Source organism: Palaemon carinicauda, unplaced genomic scaffold, assembly GCF_036898095.1.
Source record: "Palaemon carinicauda isolate YSFRI2023 unplaced genomic scaffold, ASM3689809v2 scaffold64, whole genome shotgun sequence".
NCBI lineage: Eukaryota > Metazoa > Arthropoda > Malacostraca > Decapoda > Palaemonidae > Palaemon > Palaemon carinicauda.
The window spans coordinates 205,843-229,815 of record NW_027171916.1 but is presented as its reverse complement, the minus strand read 5'-3'; the positions used below and the strand labels follow the sequence as shown (position 1 = coordinate 229,815).

Sequence of the window (23,973 nt, the reverse complement as noted above, 5' to 3'; positions counted from 1 at the left end):
TTAATCTATTTACACATTCTCTTTACCTCTAATTACTATTTTTAAAAAAATACAATAAAAAATACCTCTAATTACTATTTTTAAAAAAATACAATAAAAAATCCCTATTTTGAAGATTTTTCTATTTAAATGCATTTTGGTATCTACTAAATGAAATGAATGCCTTTACTAAATGAAACTGATAAATCTATTTCACATCTTGGTTTTAATAATACAGACTTTTCTCCCTGTTAAGACTACTGGGAATACATTCTTAATAACATGTAATCTAATCTAAAACGTTTTAGTCACTTGACAACATTTTGCAAAGTTTCAACTTTAAAAGTCTGAATATTTATGAATCGTTCATCACTTCAAACATCTCCAGATAAAAACTAACTTACACGTCGTTAAATACGTATTTGCAGTAGTCTTAGCATGGGAAAATATAAATATAAACAAATAACTCATGTTAAATCAATAAAACTACACATGAAATGGAGAAATTTGCATCAAAAGCAAAACTGTGATCAAGAAATAAAGCTACAAAATATATATATATACCAAGGCACTTCCCCCAATTTTGGGGGGTAGCCGACATCAACAAATGAAACAAAACAAAAAGGGGACCTCTACTCTACGTTCCTCCAGCCTAACAAGGGACTCAACCGAGTTCAGCTGGTACTGCTAGGGTGACACGGCCCACCCTCCCACATTATCCACATTTCAAAATATATGAAAACAATTAAAATGATTATGAACATGCATAAAGATGTCCGAAGAACTTAATGTGTTTATGACCCGAGAAGGCAAATGAGGCTGAGAATTTTAACCCAAGGAAAACAGCGAAACAGTAAGTATTTTTAAGGTTTATATAAAAAATAACACGTTAGTGTTATTACTGTTCTTAACCCTTTTACCCCCAAAGGACGTACTGGTACGTTTCACAAAAGCCATCCCTTTACCCCCAAGGACGGCAAAAAAATGCTTTAAAAAAGAAAAATTGAGAATTTTTTGAGAAAATTCAGTCACTTTCCAAGAGAATGAGACCAACCTGACCTCTCTATGACAAAAAATTAAGGCTTTTAAAGCAATTTAAAGAAAATATACTGCAAAATGTGCTGGAAAAAAATAACCCCCTAGGGGTTAAGGGTTGGAAATTTCCAAATAGCCTGGGGGTCAAAGGGTTAAAATATTTCATTTTAATTGTTCATAACTTCAAATATAGTTTATTTCTTATCCTCACTGGGCTATTTTTCCTGTTGGAACCCTTGGTGTTATACCATCCTGCTTTTCAAACTAGGGTTGTAGCTGACCTAGTAATAATAATAAAACATAAAATTCAAGAACACAGAAATGAGAGAACAATGATACATACATATACCAAGGCACTTCCCCCAATTTTGGGGGGTAGCCAACATCAACAAATGAAACAAAAACAAAAAGGGGACCTCTACTCTCTACGTTCCTCCAGCCTAACAAGGGACTCAACCGAGTACAGATGATACTGTTAGGGTGCCACAGCCCACCCTCCCACATTATCCACCACAGATGAAGCTTCATAATGCTGAATCCCCTACTGCTCCTCCGCGGTCATCGGAGGCAGCAGCAGGGCCTACCGGAACTGTGTCATAATCGCTCGCATTGTGGCCGCGGGGGCATATAAAAATTAGAATAGCACCAACGTTATCCCTGCGTGTCGTAAGAGGCGACTAAAAGGGACAGGACGAGGGGGCTGGGAACTCCCTCTCCTGTATCTACATCCTGTGAGACATCGACAAAGAGAACGATGATAGTCGAAAGAAAAAAGGCATGTCACAAAACGCCAGAAGATACAAATATTATAATAAATTGACATAAGGTCATAAAAATGCTGAATGCTCCCGTAAAATCAATGACAAGAAAAAGAGAGAGAATTTGACAATGTCCTGCATTAAATGCTTGCAAAACCTGCAATTTTCAAGTATTAAAGTGCAAAAACTATACAGTGTACCATTCTGTATAGTTAAGGGATTTTGACGAAGGAAAAATCTATTTCTGGGCGAGGGACCTGTGTCGCCCAGTGAAATGCTCCTTAAAGTACCATTTCAAAGGTATAAATACTGCTAAATATACATACATACATATACCAAAGGCACTTCCCCCAATTTTGGGGGGTAGCCGACATCAACAAGAAACAAAACAAAAAAGGGGACCTCTACTCTCTACGTTCCTCCAGCCTAAATATATTGCTAAATGTATTGCTAAATATACCTGAGAAAAAAGTTGCATGGAATGCCAGGAATATATCCAGCTCGGGGAAGAGGTCAGTTCAAGCTTAGATGGGACAGAAGACAAGAGGCAACAGTGAAGGAGTCATGTGTGGAAGTAGCCAGTAACCATTTGGAGGTTTGAGTGTGTTAAATCTGTGATTAACCTTAGTTGGAAAAGCAAGATGCTATAAGCCCAAGGGCTTCAACAGGTAAAATACCCCTGTGAGGAAAGGAAATAAGGAAACCACAAGAAAAGTAATTAATTAAAATAAAATATTTTAACAGTAATGGCACTAGAATAAATATTTCATATATAAACTACAAAAAATTAAATAAGAGAAAGGGAATCTCTTGCATGGAACACGCCCTAACGACCAGGTAGATATCAACTTGAAAATAACCAAGATTAAAGGTTGCCCATGAATGGCAGAGGAAAAGTACAGAGACATTGCCCTAAAGACTGACCATATACCTATATGATCATTGTCCAAGCCCTATCTCCAACCAACCTAGGACCAGGGAGGGCCAGTGAATGGCTGCTGATGACTTAGTAGGCTAACCTATAGGCTAAATATCAGTTTAGTGATGTGTCGTGGTAAACAAAAGAGAGAGAGAGTGCATTTAAAAAAGTACCACTCACAGAAATATCATACAGTAGGAAGCTGCTTGAAGGAACCTCCATCAGGAGGACATGGCTATCTCACCCAAAAACAACAACAACAAAAACAACAACAAATACAGCCGTTTCTAGTCCACTGCAGGACAAAGGGCTTATCTTGCTTTTCCAACTGAGGTTATAGACTAGCCTGTTATAATAATAATAATAATACATGTCTTAATCCTCTCTGGGGTTTGACCAGTTTTCATCACCACACCAATCAAGCGTAAACATGAATTAAAGATCAATGAGACGAACCAGTAGAACAACCGCCCTCTCATTAAAAAAGAAAAAAAAAACCTTAAGCAAACTTGAGACGAACCAGTAGAACAACCGCACTCATAACAAAAAAAAAAAGCTTAAGCAAACTTGAGACGAACCAGTAGAACAACCGCCCTCTCATTAAAAACAAAAAAACCTTAAGCAAACTTGCCTAGTCTCCAGCAATTGTCAAAATTCTTGTTTCTTAACATACTGAGTATTATAACCCTACTGTACTTTATAACACAATAAAGTGTGTGTGTGTGTGTGAGCCTAGCAGTACCAGAGAAACTCAGCTGAATCCCTCTTCAGGCTGGGAGGAGCAGAGAGAGGAAAGGTCCCTTTTGTTTCTTTGTTTGATGTCGGCTACAGTAAATAGAATAAATACACACTTAAGAGCTATGGAAAGAAGAATGATGGGAATAATACGAGGTATAGATAGCAACATGGATACGAGAGCAGACTAAAGTAGGGGATATTCTAACAACATGCACGAAAAACAAATGGACATGGGAAGGACATAATAAGAATAATATTATAAATGGACATTAAGAATAAAATAATAGTCTGGGGATTGCGAAAGAAACAGAGGAAGGAAGAGAAGACAATGGATTGACGAGCTTAGAAATTTTACGAGTACAGACGGCCATAAAAAGACCATGAACAGGCGGAATTGGAAGGACATATCTGAGGCCTTTGTCCTACAAAGGCCTAGTTATGGCTGATCATGATGATAAATGCATATACAGTACAATAAATGCAGAGGATTCTATTCCACAACAGGACAAAAAGTCTCAGACATTGCTTAGAACAGTGGTTCTTAACCTTTTTCCGTGTTCACACCCTTTTCACCGAGTGCTGAAAACACATCAGCCAAGTAGGCAAGCATCTGAACAAAACTAGGGTCATTGAAATGTATGGCCAGTTCTTGTACCCATTCATGGAGAAAATGGTGAATTTCTCCTCGTTCATCCAAATCACATACGTGTACCCCGGACTCAAGTTTGTTGCAAATTTATCCCTTCATTGGGAAAATAGATTTAGGTATATCTCTTCGAACACTGTTTAAAATTAAGCAATAAGTTTTTTTTTTTTTTAGGAGAATATATAAATCGTAGGTAAAAACATATATTTTCTTCAATATTTCACAGGTATCCTCGCACCCCTTAGGAACCAGGTTTGCACCCCCGGTTAAGAACCCCTGGCTTAGAAGGATGTAATCAATAGTGAGAATAGGAGTGGCTGGAGGTAAATAAACCTGTTAATCATAAGCTGAAAGTGTATGACAATGGAGCATTGAATGTAATAAGTGAGGAGGGACGGTATCAAAGAGATGAAATCATTTGCTGGGTAGTTTTACCAAATTACATTAATTCCAGTAATTTTTCATAGGAATGAGAATGTAGAAAAAGTTTAAAAAATGTTAAAAAGATAAAATTAAAGAAATGAAAGCTTTAGTTATACCAACAGAAAAGATCGTACGCAGGCATGTACCTATGTAGAAAAAAGACAGGTAAAGGTGGATAAAATAAGTGTGATTTATCATTAAATTAAATGCAGAGAAAAAGATTAATGAGCAAAAACTACATGTTAATAAACACAGAGAGGATGCTCAATGTAAATGCTATTCTAGGTCAAGTGAATTTCTCAACTAATAGATGCAACAGGTTGAATGTCAAGGAAAAAAGAGAAAGAGGCAGGGACTGAAATGTATGTTGCATAAGATTTTTCATAACTCTGACCATCCTTTACATTCAGATCTCCCTGGACAATTCTATCCTGTTCGTAATACTAGGCAGGCAGTTAATTCTAATAGCCAGGCCTTCTCCATCACAAGGCTCAATACTACGCAGTACTCCAGAAGTTTTATTCCAGCTGTTACCAAGTTGTGGAATGATCTTCCTAATCGGGTGGTTGAATCAGTAGAACTTCAAAAGTTCAAAGTTGGAGCAAATGCTTTTTTGTTGACCAGGCAGACATGATTCTTTTTATAGTTTATATATGACATATTTGTTTTTGACGTTAATAGTTTATATATGACATATCTCTTTTGACATTACTTTTTTTAGAATGATTTATTGTTAATTTGTTCTCTTCAGTTATTTATTTCCTTATTTCCTTTCCTCACTGGGCTATTTTTCCCTATTAGAGCCCCTGGGCTTTTAGCATCTTGCTTTTCCAATTAGGGTTGTAGCTTGGATAGTAATAATAATAATAATAATGAGGCTGATGAAATTAAAGAAACGGGGTAGATGATAAGTCAGATGCTGCACTGCACAGGTGAGAAGTATAATTGAATGACCAATAAGATTTTCTACGTCCACACGATGCAAAGATGCAGATAACAAATCGTCCTGACACAAGAATTGCTACAGGTGGTTTCAAACTATCATAACCTAGATGCATGTCTACTGTAAGCATGTGCGGCTCTGAGACAATACAATAGGCTACCATGAGATCTGAATAATTGAAGATAAGGCGTTCAAGAGGAAACTGAACACTTTCTTATTCTGCGAATGTTTTGACAGTGATGATCAAATTGTAAGCGAACAATACGCACTGTGAAATGTTGAGTGCTCCCGAATAAACATCATAAAACGACCGTGGAGGTCCTGTAGAGAGTAGGGTTCCCCTGCTGTACAGAACCAGATAAGCCGCCCCCAAAGTAAAGTTTGTGGGAAAAAAAAATAAAATTGTTGTCACTTGGTACAAGACTGGTGAATTTATGTTGTCAAGGTAAACGGCTTGTAAGAATTAAATAGGACAAATATTACTTGGCATATGGTACAGCATTTTAATTGTTAAAGCAAGACAGGTGACATAACTGGTATAGGGAGGAACACTGGGTTAAGAAGAGGAGGGTGTGTGGATCATGTGTTGGTTATGATGCAGCACTGTGGAAATGGAAAGAATTATGGCAAAAATACATAAAAAATGATAAAGAATTGATAAAAAAAAAAGGACAACCGAGTGGAATTGCGATTACATGATACTGTACAGACTGAGATTGTGAGGGTAATTGTTAAGAGGAAGGGGTGAGACTAGTATTGTGGTGAAGTGGGTCAAGAAAATAAAATGTTACGTCTGGTTGTCAAAAATCTCTATAGAGTGATGCCAAAATCAAGTTAAAGGGCAGTGACAATTCAATTGAATTGTTTGAAGAAAATCATCTGATGTTTGATGAAAAATAAAATGGTTGGGTCTGAATATAAGCAACAATGGTTTATGATGGTATATGAACATCAGGAAGATGGTTTAATGAATGGTAGGAAAGGTGGTGGACTAACGGAAGTTGTTGATTTATATAAAGTATGCGATCATATACAAAGGATGAATAAGAGGAGAAGCAAGTCCCAGAATAGACTAAAGATTAGTAGAAAGAAGTGTGCAAAAGATTAAAGACTTGTAATTCAAAGAGAGTACTAATTCATCTTTATTTGAACCATTATCATCAAAAGGGGGAATGAACTCTACTTAAAGCAGACCTAAATAAATTTGGAACGTGTGGACCAAATAGCGTGATGATTTCATAAAAAGAAATGCTATACTATACTGGAGATTTATCAATGATTGTAGAATGAATTTCCTAGGTAATTTTTATTTTCCCTAAATATACAAAACCAAGTCCTTTAATAAGCGTATACTTTCAGCAAAGCTTGAACTTGGTTGTTAAATCTATAACGACGTGTCTGTAGTTACTGGCTGGTGACAATGAAGCCCTGACTCCTAATTCCTAATTAGCCACTAGGTTACAACCATGGCCTGGTAGGCAGTCAAGGGAAGAACCTATATCTATGTGGGGGATATGCTGTCTAAATGTAGGGTCATATGAGAACATTGGTGCATACACATCTATCCACCCCCTCGTTAGGAAAGAGGGGAGAAGAGCTTCAAAGCAAACTTACTACTTAGAAAAGATGCTTGATCATGTGGATCTCAACCTGCATTCTTTGTCTGGTCCAGCATATAACAGTGACTACTGCATCCCAAGGAAGGGGAAGAGAAAAAAGTTACAGCCACTTGATATTACCTCTCATTCTGGAGTAACCTATCCTAGGTGAGATGCTTTTTGTCCCTTGGGTGAGTTTGATTTGCTGACCTGACCTGCTGAGCCCCTATTATCATTACCATTATCATTACTAGCCAAGCTATAACACTGGTTTGAAATGCAGAATGTGCGCTCTCACAAGGTGAACGTAGAGGCGAGGGAACAATTCTGCAGGAGGGCCCTCCTGTAGAAGGGCACAATCCAGTAGGAGAACATACTAGGCCACGAGTTACCATACGAAGGCTCTCTCCTATAGGAGAACAAGTACGCTCAGGAGAGAACTCATGGGCACTTGAGCAAGCAAAGGTAGACCCACACCTAGTGCTCTAGTGGGCATGTGAATAGCTGAGGGTGAAGGAGTGTGAGCAAACACAAAGCAGGTGCAAGAGCATGCAAGGTTACACATGCACAAAGTAGCATGTTAGTTGGTGCACATGAGCATGTAAGGAAGTACTCGTCATGAATAAAAGCAGCAAACTAAAGTGTCCTCTGCATTGTCTCGTAGGTGGGTAGGTATTAGATTGCCCTGCATATAGCAGACACGGGCTCTTGTGTTGGAAGCCTATAAGTGGGATAAGGATGTGAAGGTGGTAAGGTTATATATGTGAAGGTGGTAAGGTTATACAGTGTATATGTGAAGATGTGAAGGTGGTAAGGTTATATATGTGAAGGTGGTAAGGTTATATATGAGAAGGTGGTAAGGTTATATATGTGAAGGTGGTAAGGTTATATATGAGAAGGTGGTAAGGTTATATATGAGAAGGTGGTAAGGTTATATATGTGAAGGTGGTAAGGTTATATATGAGAAGGTGGTTGTGAAGGTGGTAAGGCTATACAGTATATGAGAAGGTGGTAAGATTATATATGTGAAGGTGGTAAGGTTATATATGAGAAGGTGGTAAGGTTATATATGTGAAGGTGGTAAGGTTATATAAGGATGATGATGGGAAAGGATGAAAGCACCATGACGACCGTGTCAGGAGTCCGAAGCCCAGACAAGGCGCCGCAAAGCAGACTTCACCCAAACCCGGATCCTCTTCGGTCCTGGAGAAATTTTTTCTTTCTTATTGCAACCCGAAAAGGGAATTATTGTCTCGTCTAATCTTCGTCTTTGGCGACGCGAGTCCGTGGGGGCTGCACCGTCTCCCATAGGGAGAAAAACGGTAGTAGCATTTATGTGGTACTCCTATCGATCAGTCTTCCAGGACTTGGTTCACAAAGAAGAAAATAAAGGTGGAACACTTCCATTCTGACTGGAAGTGAGTGAAGAGAAGAAGTTGTCTGTCATCTGGCTGATGCCTCAGACACTCCGAGGAAAGATTTCCTAGGTACTCTATGAAGAGGCAGCGCTATCAGGAGATATGCCTCTAGAACCTCCTGTACACAAAAAAAAAATTCTGACAATAAGAAGGGCAGAGTGACCCTCCCCTTCAACCCAGCAGCAGTAGCTACTCCTTCCCATGCATAAGGGAATAAACAGTAACAGTAATGCTGTCAAACAGGAACAAGACACTATATGTGCAAACAACTGTCAGTCAGCTACAAATGTCTAGAAAACAGAAAAACCTTTCATCTTCAATAATATCCTTTGTATGAGAGAATGGAAAATGGCTGTCTGCTAAAGAAGGTGATGAATGCAAGAGTTGATGGGAGAAGTACAGGAGGAAGGCCAAGGTTTGGGTGGATGGATGGAGTGAAGAAAGCTCTGGGTGATAGGAAGATAGATGTGAGAGAGGCAAGAGAGCGTGCTAGAAATAGGAATGAATGGCGAGCGATTGTGACGCAGTTCCGGTAGGCCCTGCTGCTGCCTCCAATGCCTTAGATGACCGCGGAGGTAGCAGCAGTAGGGGATTCAGCATTATGAAGCTTCATCTGTGGTGGATAATGTGGGAGGGTGGGCTGTGGCACCCTAGCAGTACCAGCTGAACTCAGTTGAGTCCCTGGTTAGGCTGGAGGAACGTAGAGAGTAGAGGTCCCCTTTTCTGTTTTGTTTCATTTGTTGATGTCGGCTACCCCCCAAAATTGGGGGAAGTGCCTTGGTATATGTAAGTATGTATGTATGTAAAACAAATTGCCAACAATTATTTAAAAGAACAAATAAAAGATTAAAAATGCCAGTTGACAGCGCCGGGGGTACAGTACTTTTAATTTCCGACAGATAAAGTGACTTCAGTATCACAGCAGGCAAGGGAGGCTTCGTTATCACCAACCAGTAACTACAGACACCACCTTATTTTTAACATTTCAGTTCTAGCTACACTGAATGCATAACCCTATTAGCAGACGAAGATTTGTATACAGTCCATGTAGAAACAAATACTATTGAAATGTACTAAGAGTGGGAATCATATTTGCCAATGCAATTAAATTTCATATTGGAGTGCCAAGGTTGCTAGGTTTAAAAATGCACAAGCGTGTATCGCGAGATTGATGAATACGGAGTTTCGTTGAAATTCATTGGACTGAGGATTGTATATATTTAGAAGCTTCATTGAGCTAAGTAAATATTAATCTATTTTTAATAATATACAGTACTGTCATATTTGAAAAGGGGAGGAAATATGTTGCATAAAATTATATGTTTGAAAGGATATTTTCCCAGGAAGCACAAGAAGTAAACGTACATACTGGACATGGTTGGTCTGGTAGTGAATGTGTAGGAGAATGGTGAATATTTATCAAACTGAGAATCAATAAAGCAAAGGGAGCTGTATTACATATCCTTGTAGAAGGTAAGCAATTTGTCTCTGTGGAGAACACTACAGTACATCCCATCAATTAAAGGTCACAGGTCATTTGTAATCGTACAATTATCATTAATATGTTCGAGGTTGGCCAAGATTTGGGTGGATGGATGGAGTAAAGGAAGCTCTGGGTGATAGGAGGATAGATGTGAGCGAGGCAAGAGAGCGTGCTAGAAATAGGAATGAATGGCGAGCGATTGTGACGCAGTTCCAGTAGGCCCTGCTGTTGCCTCCGATGCCTCAGATGACCGCGGAGGTAGCAGCAGTAGGGGATTCAGCATTATGAAGCTTCATCTGTGGTGGATAATGTGGGAGGGTGGGCTGTGACACCGTAGCAGTACCAGCTGAACTCGGTTGAGTCCCTTGTTAGGCTGGGAGGAACGTTTGTAGAGAGTAGAGGTCCCCTTTTTGTTTTTGTTTCTTTGTTGATGTCGGCTACCCCCCAAAAATTGGGGGAAGTGCCTTGGTATATGTATGTATGTATGTATTCACCACCATCATGGATAGAAAGTCAACAGAATGAGTTTGAAGAATTGAACATTTAGGCGGATATAAAGCGTAATTCTATCAATTTAAAAAGAAATGAGAGATGGAATGAGGCTGTGGAAATTAAAGAACATCATAAGCTTGAATATGATCAAGTGTGAGGAATGGAAGTAGGGTGTGCATGGAAAAGAAAAAAAAAGGAGAAACTAGTATCTCAGGGTACAGTATAAGTCTTCTACATCTGCCGGAGAGTAATCTCGGTGAATGTCAGGGTAAATTTTCTGGATGGATACTAAGCAAATGAATGAGGAAACAGATAGTTGAAGTGTATACCGAAAATGCTAGAAAGAAGAGATATGTCATGAACAAACGTAACTGAATAAATGACAAAAACTACGTCAGATAGAACAAAATTCATCAACCCTTTTACCCGCAGGCATTTTCTTTTGCAAACACATTTTGCAATATATTTCTTTCAAATTGCTCTAACAGCCTTAATTTTTGTCATAGAGGGGTCACGTTGGTCTCATTCTTTTGGAAAATGACTAAAATTTCTCAAAGTTATCAAAAATATGCAAACAAAGTAAATAGCTGTTTTTTGCAAGGACGTATCGGTGCGTCCATGGGGGTGAAAGGGTTAATTGAATGTGAAGCATACTCTAGTGGCAGAACTTAGTGATGCAAGACTACAAAAGGAGTTTTGACAAAGGAAAAAGGGATTTTGACGAAGGAAATCTTTAATGCTCCTTTAACATCATTTCTAAGGTAAAAACTGCTATGAATTTACCAGAGAAAAATTTGTATAGGAATGCTAGGTTGAACCCAGCTCGCTCACCTTAATAAGGTGTCGGTATAATACTGGGGCGCTGAATAAATCACAACCAGAGGCCTCACACCATTTAGATATCTCCTGTCAACATCCCCGAACAGCGAGGTGCCGTTCAACATCCTACTACTACTAGCAATCCCACGCCAGTGACGTCACTTTTTTCATAGCACCACTTTTTAATCCTTATTTTGCCTTAGTGTATGAATTTCGCTGGTTTTTTCTGGATTTACCTCAAGATGTAGGAAAAACTAATTTTTGGGAAGGTGCTCTATGGTCTCCAATGACTTTCCTGTTCAAGGCTAGAACAGGGAATCCAATACAGCCCAATACCAAAGAAATATTGTTCCCCTGCTCTAGGGATAGGAGGATAGATGTGAGAGGCAAGAGAGCATGCTAGAAATAGGAATGAATGGCAAGCGATTGTGACGCAGTTCCGGTAGGCCCTGCTGCTTCCTCCGGTGCCTTAGATGACCGCGGAGGTAGCAGCAGCAGGGGATTTAGCATTATGAAGCTTCATCTGTGGTGGATAATGTGGGAGGTTGGGCTGTGGCACCCTAGCAGTACCAGCTGAACTCCGTTGAGTCCCTGCTTAGGCTGGAGGAACGTAGAGAGTAGAGGTCCCCTTTTTTGTTTTGTTTCATTTGTTGATGTCGGCTACCCCCCAAAATTGGGGGAAGTGCCTTTGGTATATGTATGTATGTATGTGCTCTAGGGACAGTGCACCAACATGCAGAGTACAGACTCGGTGAATTATAGAGGAGACCTGCAGTTCATCAGGCCCATTACAACTTGCCACATCACTTCCAAATCTGCACATTGTCAATGACTGCTGAAGATATAACAAAAGTAATTAAGAGGTTCAGAAATAGGAAGAGAGAGGATATTACAAACAAGATGCTGGACTGGAGTGGTGATCACATACATACATATACCAAGGCACTTCCCCCAATTTTGGAGGGTAGCCGACATCAACAAAGAAACAAAAACAAAAAGGGGACCTCTACTCTCTACGTTCCTCCCAGCCTAACAAGGGACTCAACCGAGTTCAGCTGGTACTGGAGTGGTGATAAGTATGATTAAATAGCTATCAGGGTTTTTTAAATGCTAGCCTACAGGATGCAAACCTGGTGAAAGAATGAATGAATATAAAGATAAAAGTGACTTGTAGGAATTATAAGAGACAAATGTTACTTGATATACTAAGAAAGGTGTATGATAGGATTTTGATTGCCAAAGGAAGATGGTGAAAAAAGAATTGGTAAAGGGAGGAACTGTGGATTTTGAAGAGGGTGCGTGGACCACGTATTGATTACAATTCAGTTTTGTGGAAAGTAAAATGAATAAAATGCATTATGGCACACCACAAAAAAATATGATAAAAATTTATGAAGGTGTAATCTGGGTGAAAATGAGATTGTATGGTACTGTATACATTAAAAATACATCATACATATACCAAGGCCCTTCCCCCAAAATAGCCCACATCAATAAAGAAACAAAAACAAAAAGGGGACCTCTACTCTCTACGTTCCTCCCAACCTAACAAGGGACTCAACCGAGTTCAGCTGGTACTGCTAGGGTGTCACAGCCCACCCTCCCACATTATCCACCACAGATGAAGCTTCATAATGCTGAATCCCCTACTGCTGCTACCTCCGCGGTCATCTAAGGCATCGGAGGCAGCAGCAGGGCCTACCGGAACTGCGTCACTAAAAATAAAAGCTAGAAAAGTGAAAGTTCAAAGAAGCATGTAAGGGGAGTGACTGGTGTGGTGGTGAAGTGGGTGCGAGACTTAATAAGCCTGACTGTTATTATCTTTATGGATGGAGTAATGTAAAAAGTCAGGAGAAAAATCAATTAAGTGCAACCACTACACATTACAGTAACACCCAACTCTACATCATGAATTGGTTCCAAGAGACAAGAAGCAAAGCGATTTTCGACACAAAATGGATTTCAGCCTTAAAAAGCTACTTCCGCATTTCCTATATACCTTATTGAACAGGAAAAAGTTCTTGAAACCTGCTAGAAATAGGAATGAATGGCGAGCGATTGTGACGCAGTTCCAGTAGGTCCTGCTGCTGCCTCCGATGCCTTAGATGACCGCGGAGGTAGCAGCAGTAGGGAATTCAGCATTATGAAGCTTCATCTGCGGTGGATAATGTGGGAGGGTGGGCTGTGGCACCCTAGCAGTACCAGCTGAACTCGGCTGAGTCCCTGGTTAGGCTGGAGGAACGTAGAGAGTAGAGGTCCCCTTTTTGTTTTGTTTCATTGTTGATGTCGGCTACCCCCCAAAATTGGGGGAAGTGCCTTTGGTATATGTATGTAAATACCTACAGTAATAAGTTTCCATGTGAAGTACAGCTCTGTACTTTTTAAAGCACTCAAGCATTTTAATAAAATATGTTACAATGGTGTATGGATAGAGAGCCCAGAAAGGAGGTAAATCAATGGAGGAATGCAGTAGAAAGAAGACTTCCTTGCTAGTGCCTATGAGAAGGGAGAAGGTTAAGATAAAGAGTGAGACTTCATGTTGGCTATTGTCAGTAAAATAAATTATCACGGTGGAACGCAACAGAGCTTCTTGCTTGACACGTTACGGTTACACCACAAAGAAGAGAGAATTGCAAGACAGAACGGGACAAAATTAGACAGGACATATGCAATTAGAATGGCGACTTTAGTAAAGAAAACATACTGTGTGGAAACAAAGATATAAATGACTGTAGGGTGTTGATAAAAGAATTTCTTGGCTACTGTAGTGAGCCTCGTAGGATTTTTATACAGGAGAGGGGATCCCCAGCCCCCTCGTCCCGTCCCTTTTAGTCGCCTCTTACGACATGCAGGGATAACGTTGGCGCTATTCTAATTGTTTTTATGCCCCCGGGGCCACAGAGTAGAGATCCCCTCTTTTGTTTTCTTTCATTTGTTGATGTCGGCTACCCCCCAAAATTGGGGGAAGTGCCTTTGGTATATGTATGTACTGTAGTGAGCAATGTCTGTGTTTACCATTTAGAAAAGGATAAAATGAGATGGGTAAATAAAAAATTAAATGGGATGCCAAGCAGGAAATAGTGGAAAATTGAGAGATTAAAATTGATATGAATGCAAGAAATGGATAGTGTATATATGAGAAAGTAAGGAGAAAAGTGAGTTTCATAGTAGAGGGCATATAGAGCTGCTCTTGACAAGCAACCCAGTGAAAGTTATGGCAATATTTCAGGATGAATACTGTGGAATTGTAAGTGTCACTAATCAAAATGAGTACACTATACTGTATACCCAGAATTCTAGAATGCAGAAATAAGTGTATTACAAGAGATACAAGAAAGAATGACTCAACCTGGAAGGGGTTTAAGATGTAATAAATTAGGTTTAATGAAGGTGATCACTCAGCACATGCTTTAGTTGCGGAGAGAAAGGGCATCGTGTGAATGAAAGTACGGAAGTGAAATAGGCTATGCCATTTTCCAGAATGGAGGGGGTGTGGACATTGTATTCAGCAAGGTCATTTTGTTGGGATGTGCTCGACTAAGAAATATATGTACAAACTAAAGCATGATTTGATCTGATAGGAGACAGTACGGCTCCAATAAATAAATGTAAAAACTGAGAATGGTTGATCTGGTCGTGAATGTGTAGGGAATGGGAAAAATGGAAACAGGAAAGTCAGGAGTGGATAGAAATACTAAGTGCTTGAAGAAATATATAAAATGTTGCAAAACTTGAGTGGTGGAACAAGCAACTTCAGATATTAAAATACAAAATGAGTGCGAGGGCAGAAAAATGTATTTTGAACCTAGAATAAGGGATTAAATGGAACATAGGCAATATTTTGAGCAGTAGGAATCTGACAAGAGTACGAGTGTATAAAAAACCGCCGAGTAAATGTACAGGTCCTGTTCTAGAACATGGTGTGTTGCAGAGGGCTACGTAATAGAGGAATGTAACATGCATATGTAAAAATTGCTTCGGTTTGAGATTGATAAATAGGGTACAGTATTAAGTTTTATGCAACTTCATATATTAACCCTTTTACCCCCAAAGGACATACTGGTACCTTTCACAAAACACATCCCTTTACCCCCATGGACGTACCGGTACGTCCTTGCAAAAAAGTGCTATAAAAAAAAAAAAATTTCATATTTTTGATAATTTTTTGAGAAAATTCAGGCATTTTCCAAGAGAATGAGACCAACCTGACCTCTCTATGACAAAAATTAAGGCTTTTAGAGCAATTAAAAAAATATATACTGCAAAATGTGCTGGGAACAAAATAACCCCCTGGGGGTTAAGGATTGGAAATTTCCAAATAGCCTGGGGGTAAAAGGGTTAATATCAATGGTATAAAATTGTATAAAATGAATACGAAGGTCAGTTTCATGATTATCATTAACGGTAGAGTTGTGAGCATATGAAAGTAAATTGTGTGATCACATGCAATTGTAAAAACTGTTGAATAAAGAAAATATATCTAGTCCTCACAGCCCCAATCCCCACTATACTATGAATAGATTTTAGAAAGACAATCATCTATGGAAGTGAAGCATTGATATTAATCCGAGAAAGAGGTGGTGGTTAGTAGTAATTAAGATATTTGAAAATCCATGTATAACAAAATGAACCTAATGACGACCAGAACAGAATTAATGAAAAATATGTAAACCACCAACAAAGTTGCATAGAAATATGTGGTTCAAGATAGTAAAGCTGACAGATGGTGTCAACTTTGTGCTGGATTAAGTAATGTTTATTAACCCTTTTACCCCCAGGCTATTTGGAACTTTCCAACCCTTAACCCCCATGGGTTATTTTTTTCAAGCACATTTTGCAGTATATTTTTCTTAAATTGCTCTAACAGCCTTAATTTTTGTCATAGAGAGGTCAGGTTGGTCTTATTCTCTTGGAAAATGCCTAAAGTTTCTCAAAAAAAAAATATAAAAAATATGCAAAAAAAAAAATGTAAATAGCAGTTTTTTTCAAGGACGTACCGGTACGTCCATGGGGGTAAAGGGATGAGTTTTGTGAAACGTACCAGTACGTCCTTTGGGGGTAGAAGGGTTAAGTGATTTTAAATCAAATATAAACCAAATGATCAAGTAAATTAACCTGCTGGGACAGATGCACAGGTCTTAGAAGAGGCATTTCTATTACAGTGGAATTCAAAGCAGGAAGCAAGAGGGCCTTACAGAAAAGTAGGAGCATCATAACAGAAATAGTCTGCACCAAGGATCCTATTATATAATGTTCAATTAGTAGAGAAAGGAAAACCATATGCAATACGGCCTATACTACTCTGTAATGCAGAATCACAGACTGCTGTATTGAGAAAAATAGAATGCATTTTGTTAGGGGAGGTGCTATGGTTTGCTATGGGTCATCTATTATATTTCACACTAAGATGTGAAGGTATTATATGTGAAAGGCACAAATGTATGTTTATAATTACCCCATGATAGATATGAACATATGAAAATGTCTGATCTGTGGTGACGAATTAATGTGACAGCCTAAGCCAACATCTAGTAAAAGATATAAGTACTGTATGTATAATTGTACACCAACTTTGAAATTACACACACTTTGATAAAAGTACATCATACAATAGATCATCTAAGTCTGCATATCCAATTCTTATAAAAAAAAAAAGGGAGGGAGGGCTGTGGCACCCTAGCAGTACCAGCTGAACTCGGTTGAGTCCCTTGTTAGGCTGGAGGAACGTAAAGAGTAGAGGTCCCCTTTTTTGTTTTGTTTCATTTGTTGATGTCGGCTACCCCCCAAAATTGGGGGAAGTGCCTTGGTATATGTATGATGTATGTATGTATAAAAAAAAAGGCGAACAAGAACATGGTGTATAGCATGTGTTTCATACATGATCGTACACTAACGTTAGTTTTTTTTCTCTCACTCTCCCCTCTTCTAATAATATAAGCCTGTTTAAGTTTGCTATCAAACATTATCTTTGGTTTGAATTTTGTCATTTTTGTTCTCAACTATCTATATATTAGCTCACTGTCTTGTTGATTAAACTATCACATGCATCTCTCCCCTCTGTTAGAACCAAACAGTTACATTGCCACATTAGCAACCCAAACCAAACTGTACCACCACCGTTATCATTGTGTGATCCATTTTTCTTGACTGTGCAGCCAATGTCCCTAGGCCATATTGCATAAGTCTTTCCCTTTTTTTATTAATACATTATATAAGAGGATTTTGGGGGAGACTATTTCTCCATGTTAATGCCTCTCGACTTGACTCCTGACTTCAGTTTAACAGAAATGCTCTACTTCTTCTACCACCTATTCATCTGTCCAAATATGGAGTTTTTATGATAAAAAGTTTTATGAATACTTACCTGGCAGTTATATATATATAGCTGATATCTCTAAATCAGCTATATATATAAAACTGCCAGGTAAGTACCATTCATAAAAATGGAGTTTTTATGATAAAACAAAGTTTTATGAATACTTACCTGGCAGTTATATATATATATATAGCTGATTTAGAGATATGAGCTATATATATATATATAACTGCCAGGTAAGTACTATTCATAAAAAGAAATTGTTCCTTTTAAATAAAGATTTTAAAACAAAATGTCCTTAAGTCATTTGGAAACACTTGAAAACCAGCAGCCAAATGTTGTGGATAAGACATTTGAAGAGCAGTATGAGAATAAAACCGTAAGAGAATAAAAATATATTGCACATGAGTACATGCTGGCAACACCAGAGTGAAGAAATATGATTGCAAAGTCTAAGAGGGATATAATAAGAAAAGGCAGATTGAAAGGTATTTCAAGTACAACGGAATGGGTGAGAAGAACGAGTAAGTGGTCAATGGGTATCTGTTTTGGCTCCGGCAAAGTAGATCAGCGTGTGAAAGATTGTCACAGAAGTCAGATTACGCTAAATGTTTCAAGAATACTGGATTAGATCCCATAGCAAGTATGTGGAGTGCTGTAATCATGGCCCAAAGAATCATTTTTCTAAAATAGGTTAGGCTTTAAGAAGCCAATATACATGTTGTGGAATGGAAGGTCATGCGGAGTGTGTGTGTATATATAGTTAACCCTTTTACCCCCAAAGGACGTACTGGTACGTTTCACAAAATTCGTCCCTTTACCCCCATGGACGTACCGGTACGTCCTTGCAAAAAAATGCAATGAAAATTTTTTTGTTCATATTTTTGATAGTTTTTTGAGAAAATTCAGGCATTTTCCAAGAGAATGAGACCAACCTGACCTCTCTATGACAAAAATTAAGGCTGTTAGAGCAATTAAAATAAAAATATACTGCAAAATGTGCTGGGGAAAAAATAACCCCTTGGGGGTTAAGGGTTGGAAATTTCCAAAGAGCCTGGGGGTAAAAGGGGTATTATATGTGAAAGGCACAATTGTATGTTCATAATTACCCCATGATAGATATGAACATATGAAAATGTCTGATCTGTGGTGACGAATTAATGTGACAGCCTAAGGCAACATCTAGTAAAAGATATAAGTACTGTATGTATAATTATACACCAACTTTGAAGTTACGCACACTGTGATAAAAATACATCATACAATAGATCATCTAAGTCTGCATATCCAATTCTTATAAAAAAAAAAAAGGGAGGGAGGGCTGTGGCACCCTAGCAGTACCAGCTGAACTCGGTTGAGTCCCTTGTTAGGCTGGAGGAACGTAAAGAGTAGAGGTCCCCTTTTTTGTTTTGTTTCATTTGTTGATGTCGGCTACCCCCCAAAATTGGGGGAAGTGCCTTGGTATATGTATGATGTATGTATGTATGTATAAAAAAAAGGCGAACAAGAACATGGTGTATAGCATGTGTTTCATACATGATCGTACACTAACGTTAGTTTTTTTTCTCTCATTCTCCCCTGTTCTAATAATATAAGCCTGGTTAAGTTTGCTATCAAACATTATCTTTGGTTTGAATTTTGTCATTTTTGTTCTCAACTATCTATATATTAGCTCACTGTCTTGTTGAATAAGCTATCACATACATCTCTCCCCTCTGTTAGAACCAAACAGTTACATTGCCACATTAGCAACCCAAACTAAACTGTACCACCACCGATATCAAAGTGTGATCCATTTTTCTTGACTGCGCAGCCAATGTCCCTAAGCCATAATGCATAAGGCTTTCCCGTTTTTTATTAATACAACATTATATAAGAGGATTTTGGGGGAGACTATTTCTCCATGTTAATGCCTCTCGACTTGACTCCTGACTTCAGCGTAACAGAAATGCTCTACCTCTTCTAACACCTATTTATCTGTCCAAACAGAAATTGTTCCTTTAGAATAAAGATTTCAAAAAAAAAATCTCCTTAAGTCATATGGAAACAGACTTGAACCCCAGCAGCCTAATGTTGTGGATAAGCCATTTGAAGAGCAGTATGAGGATGAAAGAGTAAGAGAATGAACATATATTGTACAAGAGTACATGCTGGCAACACCAGAGTGAAGAGATGTGATTGCAAAGTCTAAGAGGGATATAAGAAGAAAAGGCAGATTGAAAGGTATTACAAGTACAACGGAATCGGTGAGAAGAACGAGTAAGTGGTCAATGGGTATCTGTTATGCTCCGGCAAAGTAGATCAGTGTGTGAAAGATTGTCACAGAAGTCAGATTACGGTAAATGTTTCACGAGTACTGGATTAGATCACATAGCAAGTATGTGGAGTGCTGTAATCATGGCCCAAAGAATAATTTTTCTAAAATAGGTTAGGCTTTAAGAAGCCAATGGAGTGTGTGTGTATATAGTTAAGATGTGAAAAAGAGAATGTCAGGAATTGATTAAAAATAAGGTTTGGTAGACCTGGATATAAAAAGTGTTTGAAGAGATGCATCCTATACTTGAAAAGAATGCATATTGTATCCAAAAGATGAAAAAAGGTTTCACATACAATGCAGTGATTAAGATGAAAATATAAAGATAATACTGTAGTATAAGTTGGAACCCAGCTTTGATTGATAGCCTCACGACTTGGGTAGGTATTACGTCGTGTTTTATGAAACAATACTATTATCATCTGCAAAACAGGGGTAATACTTAGTATAAAATTTTTATGAAGACAAGTTACAAGATCATTATTTAAGGTAAAACTAAGTGTACGAAAGTGCCTGTGTGTGAATGGGTACTTGTGTAAAATAAAGGTGAAAATGGATTAATTGTAGTTTTAGAGTTCAAGAAATATGATGAAATAAATGGGTATTTTGTCTAACTTCACCATGAATTTCTGGGTACAGTAGGAACTGTTCATTGGTATATGAGGGTAGGAAAAGATTTGAAAAATATGAAGTGGGATGAACATGAAAACTACAAAATATTAAAGCTACAATGAATAAAAAAGGGATTTTAACGAAGGAAAAATCTATTTCTGGGCACAACCTGTGTCGCTCCGTGAAATGTTCCTTAAAGCACCATTTCAAAGGTATAAATACTGCTGAATATACCAGAGAAAAAAGTTGCATGGAATGCCAGGAATATATCCAGCTCGCTCACCCCTAAAGGGTGTCGGTATTAAAACTGGGGCGAGTGATACCACTACCAGAGGTCCCTTTCCAATTAGACTTCTCCCTCCTCGAAATCCCCCGTTACTACGAGGTGCCGTCCACTACAGAAGACTAGCTGTAGGCACATTAGACGAGTTAGGCAATCAAGAGTAAAGAGAAGAAACATATGGCTATTACAAAACAGGAAGTTGTTTAAAAAATATTCAAGAAAATAAAAAAAAGCTTTAGAAATTGCCAAGGAATGCAGCTTAATGTAGAGATTTACGAACAACTGGACCTGAATAAATAATGGAGATTATGTCCTGTATCTATGCTGTCTCAAGTTATTCTGGGTTAATACATACAAGTATTCTATTAGTTGAATGAGGAGTGGAGAATAGAAATTGTTGCATGGTTTGAAAAGGTTAACATGACCGATAATATTTATAGAAGTGACTGTTGAGAAGGATGATGCGGTCTCGAGTAAAGTGGCCTTAAAGTGGCCTCTAGAGAAAATATGTCTTCATGCTGACGTGGTAAGTGCAAAATATATTTGGAAAGTTTCAAATGCTATATTACCGTAAGAGATTTACCAATGTGTGTAGACTAAGTGAGTAAGAGTAGAGATAAATATACAGTATAGCTAAATCTAAAAGCGAAAAGCATGTCAAATTTATTTAAAAGTTGAGGAATAAATTATTTAAGTTCATTAGATTAAATATTGTATACATTAAGTAGATTCATTAAGTTAAAAATGTAGCAAAGTTTTTTTAACAAGACAGTACTTTTACTATGAAAAGTGGAGGTTAACATGTTATAACCCTTTTACCCCGAGGCAATTTGGAACTTTCTAACCCTTAACCCCCGGGGGTTTTTTTTTCCAAGCACATTTTGCAATATATTTTTTCAAAATTACTCTAACAGCCTTAATTTTCGTTATAGAGAGGTCAGATTGGTCTCATTCTCTTGGAAAATGCCTGAAGTTTCTCAAAAAATTATCAAAAATATGCAAAAAAAACATTAAATAGCAGTTTTTTGCAAGGAAATACCGGTACGTCCATGGGGGTAAAGAGAGGAGTTTTGTGAAACGTACCAGTACGTCCTTTGGGGGTAAAAGGGTTAAAAAGATAGTACTGTATGAGTGAATTTCAAAATTATTATTGATGGTAAAAGAGTGTATGAAAGGGACTATATAAGTGGACAACCAGGAAAATAAAGAAAAAAATTTAAGTAAATGTATGATTACTTCTGATCCCAATAAATTCCAATCCTGCTATTTTCCCCGTTGGAGCACCTGGGCTTATAGCATCCTGCATTTCCAACTAGGGTTGTAGCTTGGCAAGAAATAATAATAATAAATATAATAATATATCAGACCTAACGTGGGCATTACTCATTGGGCTCTGACTCAACTGGGTCCAGAAAGGATAGTGTGTGAGCGAGGTTAGACTTTACAGTTTGGAAGTGTGGCATGGAAGACAAATTGAAGGCTTTGAGATATGAACTATGGAGGAGAGAAAATAAGGATGAAATATTTAGGAAGGAAAACGAGTACCGAGGAGGTTAGTGAAAGGGATAAAAAAACGGAAGGGGTTCCCTGAAAACCTCAAAGGAAATAATGAAAGATAGGATAGCATACATTAACCCTTTTACCCCCAAAGGACGTACTGGTACGTTTCACAAAACTCATCCCTTTACCCCCATGGACGTACTGGTACTTCCTTGCAAAAAACTGCTATTTAAATTTTTTTGCATATTTTTGATAATTTTTTGAGAAACTTCAGGCATTTTCCAAGAGAATGAGACCAACCTGACCTCTCTATAACAAAAATTAAGGCTGTTAGAGTAATTTTGAAAAAATATATTGCAAAATGTGCTTGGGAAAAAAAACCCTGGGGGTTAAGGATTGGAAAGTTCCAAATAGCCGGGGGTAAAAGGGTTAAGAAAATGTTTAGAATTGAAGGTGCAGAAAAAGAAGACGGAAATAATGAAATAAAGGATAGCACACATTATTAAGAAAATGTTTAGAATTCAAAGTACAGAAAAAGATGGAAATAATGAAAGAAAGGATTGCATACATTAAGAAAATATGAAGAATTGAGGGTGCAGAAAAAGAAGACGGAAATAATGAAAAAAGTATAGCATACATTAAGAAAATGTGAAGAGTTGAAGGTGCAGAAAAAAAGATGGAAATAATTAAAGAAAGGATAGCAGACATTATTAAGAAAATGTTTAGAATTGAAGATGCAGTAGATAAAAAAGGGAATGTCATGATAAAGGGATTCAAAGGTACAGTATTTGAAAAAGCGAATGTCACGAGTTAGGGATTCAAAGGTACAGTATTTGAAAAAGCGAAATGTCACGAGTTAGGGATTCAAAGGTACAGTATTTGAAAAAGCGAATGTCATGATAAAGGGATTCAAAGGTACAGTATTTGAAAAAGCGAATGTCATGAGTTAGGGATTCAAAGGTACAGTATTTGAAAAAGCGAATGTCATGAGTTAGGGATTCAAAGGTACAGTATTTGAAAAAGCGAATGTCATGATAAAGGGATTCAAAGGTACAGTATTTGAAATAGTGAATGTCATGAGTTAGGGATTCAAAGGTACAGTATTTGAAAAAGCGAATGTCATGAGTTAGGGATTCAAGGGTACTGTATATAAAAAAGGGAATGTCATGAGTTAGGGATTCAAAGGTACAGTATTTGAAAAAGCGAATGTCCTGATAAAGGGATTCAAAGGTACAGTACTTGAAAAAGCGAATGTCATGATAAAGGGATTCAAAGGTACAGTATTTGAAAAAGCGAATATCAGGAGAAAGGGATTCAAAGGTACAGTATTTGAAAAAGCGAATGTCACGAGTTAGGGATTCAAAGGTACAGTATTTGAAAAAGCGAATGTCACGAGTTAGGGATTCAAAGGTACAGTATTTGAAAAAGCGAATGTCACGAGTTAGGGATTCAGAGGTACAGTATTTGAAAAAGCGAATGTCATGATAAAGGGATTCAAAGGTACAGTATTTGAAAAAGCGAATGTCATGATAAAGGGATTCAAAGGTACAGTATTTGAAAAAGCGAATGTCACGAGTTAGGGATTCAGAGGTACAGTATTTGAAAAAGCGAATGTCATGATAAAAGGATTCAAAGGTACAGTATTTGAAAAAGCGAATGTCATGATAAAGGGATTCAAAGGTACAGTATTTGAAAAA

General features: G+C 37.9%; 1 long non-coding RNA gene across 1 annotated transcript in view; it reads right to left on the bottom strand.

The window, feature by feature from the left end:
- The window catches only part of LOC137637301 (uncharacterized), a 68,927-nt gene that overhangs the window by 267 nt on the left and 44,687 nt on the right, over positions 1-23,973 (bottom strand). The gene's annotated exons all lie outside the window — the stretch shown is intronic.